The sequence below is a fragment of the Polyodon spathula genome, chromosome 17, assembly GCF_017654505.1.
Source record: "Polyodon spathula isolate WHYD16114869_AA chromosome 17, ASM1765450v1, whole genome shotgun sequence".
Taxonomy (NCBI): domain Eukaryota; kingdom Metazoa; phylum Chordata; class Actinopteri; order Acipenseriformes; family Polyodontidae; genus Polyodon; species Polyodon spathula.
In genome coordinates this window covers 17,889,855-17,895,854 of record NC_054550.1, presented here as the reverse complement: position 1 = coordinate 17,895,854, position 6,000 = coordinate 17,889,855, and positions in this window count along the sequence as shown.

Sequence of the window (6,000 nt, the reverse complement as noted above, 5' to 3'; positions counted from 1 at the left end):
AATTCTAAGTTAAAACTGTAAGGCGGCACTATTTGAAATGTCTGTCTGCTTGACTCTGTTTCTTATAGTTTTACTACATTTATGGAACTGCTTATCTAATAGTTTTGTTTTGTGTTATTCAGGAGATGATGAAAACCCAGATGGGTTGAAAGGTCAAAATGGAAAAGTGTCCCGAACAGACACATTGCAAATTGAAGGAGCATGACTGCTCTTTATTTTACAGCTTCCAGATGCAAGAAACTACTTCAGTATCAGTTTTATTGATTACAACCCCTCTGCACCTCCCAGGTACACAAAACAAAGCCTTAGAAAGAACGCAGAGCCAGTCTGTGTGAAGCTCCAAAACCTACTGAAAACAAGGACACCAGCCTTGAGGGTCTGAAGATACACAATCCTTAACCAACGGCTTCATTAATCTTGAAAACTCGAAGTGGCGGCATGGAGAGGATGCAGTTGATACTGAAACACAGAACGGGTAGTTGAACACTGACAAGGAAAACATTGAGGGGGAATCCACATGAGAGACAATAGGGCCACTGTCAGGATATGTACAGTCAGTCAGTCAACCTGAAAACAAATTGTTAATTCATTTTATTTATTTTAATTTCCCTTTTTTTTGATCATTTAGTACATTTCCCTGTTTGTATTTAGTTTTTACTGAAGCTCTAGTCCTAATCATTTAGAATGATTTTGCCACAGTATTGAGCTATTATCATTTTCTCTGAATCTGCCTTTACCTGGCTTTGAGCTTGTCTGGCGAATCGTATGTGTCGGGACTGAACAGCCCTCCTCATTCCCAATCAAATCATATGGCAATGAGACCTTTCAAATCTGCTCACCCCACCTACTTGTATTATGAAGGTGAATAGAGTGGCAGGTAGAGTTAAAAAGGTCACAGCACCATATGATTGGAAAGGAATGAGCATTCCTCTGTTCAGTCCCAGCACTAAGGATTAACCTGCTGGTCAACTACAGTATCAGCTGACACCACCACTTTACTATTCATCTCCCCCAGATCACTGAACTCTCCACTCAGTCCCTAGTAATGTATTGTATTTAATATATTGCATTAAATGTTAGCTTGCGTAGTTCAGGAGGCATGCAGGAGGGGGCTTCCAATTTCCTGTCAATTAGTACCTATTTTCTATTTAAGCCCTAATCACTTGCACCTTTGCTGTCTAGCATTTCATTTTTGTAGCAGAAGCTCAGACGCCATCTTTTCGTGCTTCACCGCTAATCTACACTTGGTTGCCTTTCACTGGAGGTCAATTCTCTGGGCAGCGCTCCCAAGATATTATCAATTATTTTCCTACCTGCTCCGGTGCTGTTTCTCATCATTCAGCTTCTCCATTCGGCTGCAGGAGCTCCAGCGTTAGTCTTTCCTGCCCTTTCCAGCCTCCAGCCCAGCAACAGCACTGTCCAAACTGCAGCTTCATTTCTCAACTCGTCCGCATCTTTATTAGACAGACTGGCCCTCCACTAAAACATCTACAGCTCCTTCAACAAGACATCGACATTCCCGTCGGCAGCGTTTGCCTTGCCATAATTCCTCTTTTTAATCCACCACAAAGATCTGTCAGCTGAACATTCCTTTACTCTTCGCTTGCAATCAAGCACCCCTCCCCTGCTCCCAGAGCCAGCACAAGTTATCGTTCCTTCATGGATCCTGCCCTGGATTTCTATTGGCTACGTTCAACGTTTTAGGGACCTGTCCATTCAGTTTCGTGCTCCGTTTCGGCGTGTGGCGGCTTGTGCTTTTGACAGGTCACAACAAGCTCCAACAACACTGCTGTTTTGCAACTTTTCCACCAGCACCTCTCAGTCCGTGGCTACCACGGCAACGCCCTCATTGCGTGACTGCGGGGAGTGGTAAGTAGCCATGGTGACCAGGCAGCTTCATCCAGCACTGCGAGCTCCGTGCCTCAGTATTGCAATTTTCTGGCTTCCTGCTGCTGCAAGGGCTCGTTCAACTCGCCGAATTGTGACATCTAAGTACTGTGTTAACGTATTTATATACATGACTAACTGTCCTAAAGCACGTAACGAAGATATTAAAATCTAAAAGAATATGCAATCGTTGTTCTACACCGACAAGGATTTTAATCACAATAACTAAATATATTCTACCAGGCTTCACTCAAGCCAATGGTCAATTCTAATCATAACAGCTAGATGGCAGTATAACATCGCAAATTTTATACAGGCTCTCAGCTGGTTTGCTATCACTGTGACGCTCACACGCTCCAGCTTTTCTATACATTACTGCAGTTTGTTGTCACTCCGAGGGATGTGCAGGAGTCCCCCTCCTCCTCAACCTTTTATAGCAACTGATGTTCTCCAATTTCAACTCTTCCCCTCTTCAATTACCTGGTCATGAAGCAACCTTACTCAGCTGTTTTTGAGATGCTCAGTATCTACCATCATAGTAATAAGAACATAAGAACATAAGAAAGTTTACAAACGGGAGGAGGCCATTCGGCCCATCTTGCTCGTTTGGTTGTTAGTAGCTTATTGATCCCAGAATCTCATCAAGCAGCTTCTTGAAGGATCCCAGGGTGTCAGCTTCAACAACATCATGCATCCATTCCTGTGACTTATTCCTGTTCCCTCATCTGGTGCTGCTCTTCCAATCCGACCAGCTTCATCAAAGTCATCATTTAATCATTTCATCAACGCGAGCCGCTAGTCAGTCATGGAACCATGTCCTACGATTTATGAACATTCCAGTCAATGTCTTCTTACACCCAATAGACAATAAAAAATGCTCCCGACCAATCAATAGGTTTTGCAGACATCTCAGAGCAATACATTCTTCATCCTCTCTGGTTCTGCAGCAGTCTAAGATCTCTGCAATCTTCATCTCTGCCCAAAAGCAGCCCCATCTCTGGCTCCATCTAAATCTGCCTTAACACTGAAAGACCAATATCTACTGCATTCAGCAGCTCCCTACTCTCTGCAGCAGACCACCGCACTCTACCGATGGTAGTCCTATATTCTCTATTGCAGATCTCAGCTTCAGCAGATCTCTGCTCTTACAGCTGGGCCTCTGCACACTACTGACAGCAGTCCATTGTTTTCTTCCTCAGACCTCTGCTCTGTTCAGCAGATCCCGCCCTCTACTGTTAATTGCTCCTCACTACAGCAGATCTCCACTCCCTCTTCAGATCAGCTCACTACTGCAGCTGCAAAAGTCGCTCTAGTTTACTGTTTAAATCTGCAGCTGCACTTCTCCAGAGCCTACAATGCTCCAGCCTTCCTCCAATATGCAGATCATAGCAGCGTTCCCATAATCAAGGCTAACGCTAATCCCCATCTGTGACGGGGGTGCAACGGGTCGGAGCTGTGGTCGAGCCTCCCGATCGCTGGTGGCGTTGCGCAAAACGGGACGAGACCGGCGGAAAGGCAAAGGTCGAGCCGTCCGGGAACTCCACGCCACGTACCCCAGTCAGGGTTACTATGTACGCCGATTGGGTACAGCAGCGACCGGGGCTGAGGCCAAGGGCGGGGTTGGGCAGTATTTAAGGGATGGTACGACCTGCGCTCGCTCTCTCAGTCCTGGGGTTAACAGTAAAAGGAGAAGTGTTGTGTAATTTATTTTCTTGTGAAAGGTGTTGTGTTTACAGAGACCGGAGGCGGCGATCCACTTTATTACCCAGAAGAACGACCGGAAGCACGGCACTAAAACCTGCCCAGGACCGGGAGCCCCCTAGAGGCCAGCACAGGAGTGCCAGTAGAAAATATTGTTCTTTTATAGTTATTGCTTGAGTGTGTGTGCGGGACTTTTGTTAATTTTTACTTTTTTATTTTCGTCTCCTCCTTTATCATTGTTGATACTGGTGGGGACTTATTTTGACTATTTTCTTTTTGTTGTTCAATTTTGGTTGGTGGCCACCTTCAGCCAGACAAATAAAAACCCTGCTGCTGGGAAACCATACAAGCCTCCTGAGTATTTTTGCCGGTCCCACCACCACCACCACCACCTGACTCAGCCCACCAACCTCTCACACCATCTAATCAAAATACGGGGCACTTCCTCAGCAATCCTATTCATATCTCCGCTCATCCTCCCAAATGTTACAGCATTAATACTTGGTTTGAGACGTGGTATGAGACTGGAAATCTGTCTTGATTATATAAGGATTTCCACTATTAAGAGAATAACTGGTGTTGCGAAACCCAAATCTCTGAATGTGAGTTTACCTTTTCCATTTCAAGCAGACATGATAGTAGCAAACTGCTGATCGATCCTGTATTAACTAACACATAGAAAGGCGGGATCTCATCTCTGCCCTCATTTCTAAAATATGGGGCGCAAAGGCGTCTTGCTTCCCAAGTAGCCGACATGTTCGTTCAGTCCAGCTGCCACCTCAGCCCTCAGTTCCAGCTCTCCTTCTGCCTCTACTTTCGGTATCCAAGTTCTGTCAGTTGGTCCCATTTGCTTCCACAACCCCCATCCAGAATCCTCAGCTTCTCCAGATGCTATTTGACTAAATCCTACTCTCAGTAACCTCCTTCAATCTGCTCAGCATTACATGTCTGCAGCCCTCCACCTTGCTCAGGAGCTCCTATTCTACAGCCTGCTCAGTGTCTTCAATCCTCTGCGCCCAGATTCGAATAATCATAGCCCTTCAATCAAAACCCGGCTCTCATGGTCCGCGCTAAGGATTCTCTCCAACTCCCTCCAGTCTCTCCATATCAGCATTCCGTGGGACTCTTAAGAGCTTTCCCCCTGCCTCACCTTCCTGTCTGTCTATATCAACATATATTCTCCATTTGCTAATTTCCACTCTTCAGAAAAGCCGCTTCTCCCCCTACAATGATTTACCCATGGAGATCAGCTGCCTCTCGGCCACCTTCCATGCTTACTCCATCACTTGGCTGCATACCTCAAGACTGATCAATTCAGCGCAGTCGGTCCACTCACCCATCAAGTATCAAGTCCCCTATCTCCCTTTTCAAGGTATCTCCACAGCAGGAACTCCCCCCACTCCCCTCCTCACACCATCTGTTCATTGATTCCTCTCACTCCTATCATCACTCGCCTCGCCTCGAGCAGACCTCCCTCCATTCCTCCACCCTTGCCTCCAAGCAGGCCTCCTTCCTCTCCACCCTCGCCTCCAGAGCAGGCCTCCCTCCTCGACTCCACCGTCACCTCCGGGCAAGCCTCCCGCCTCGACCCCTCCCTCTCCTCCAGCCTCCCTTCCGAGAAGACCTCCATCCTCTCCACCCTCGTCTCCTCGCATGGTTCCCTCCTCTCAACCCTCGCCTCCAGAGCAGGCCTCCCTCCTCGACTCTCCCTTTCCCCCCAGCCTGATCACGAATGTGAGAGAACTGGTCCTCCTCTGCAGTGGATTCCTACATTCATTCATCCTTCCCTGATATAGTTGCTGCTCCTTTTAAAAATGCTAGAATCATCTCTACTCTTCGGAAAAGCTGCTTCTCCCCCTACGAGGATCTACTCATGGAGACCATCTGCCTCACAGCTTTCTTTGGCTTTCTCAAAAGCTATGAATTCACAGTTCCCTCAGCTTCTTGCTTCCCCTCAGTAGGTATTCGTTAATGTGACCTCTCTTCTATTTCCAACTCCTATTTCCTTATTCGGCTGCGCACTTCAAAGACAGACCAACTCTGGGGCGGTCAGTTCATTCAGCTTTCAAGGTCTGCTATCTGCCCTTTTTCAGCAATGTCAAGATATCTCTCATGCAGGAAACCCTGCCCCCCCCCGGACCCTCTATTCATCGATTCTTCCTGATCTATCGTCACTCGTCTCTGGTTCTCAACCCACCTCTCCACCCTCCTCTCCAGGACAGGCCTCCCTCCTCAGCTTTATTCACCCATTCATTCCGTATCGGTGCAGCCACCTCCGCTGCAAGGGCCAGCATCAATCAGAGCCTGATCAAGACCATGGCGCGCTGGTCCTCTTCTGTAGTGGATTCTTACGTTCATTCATCTCCCTCCGACATAGTTGCAGCCCATTCCAAAATTGCTAGTATGCCTGAA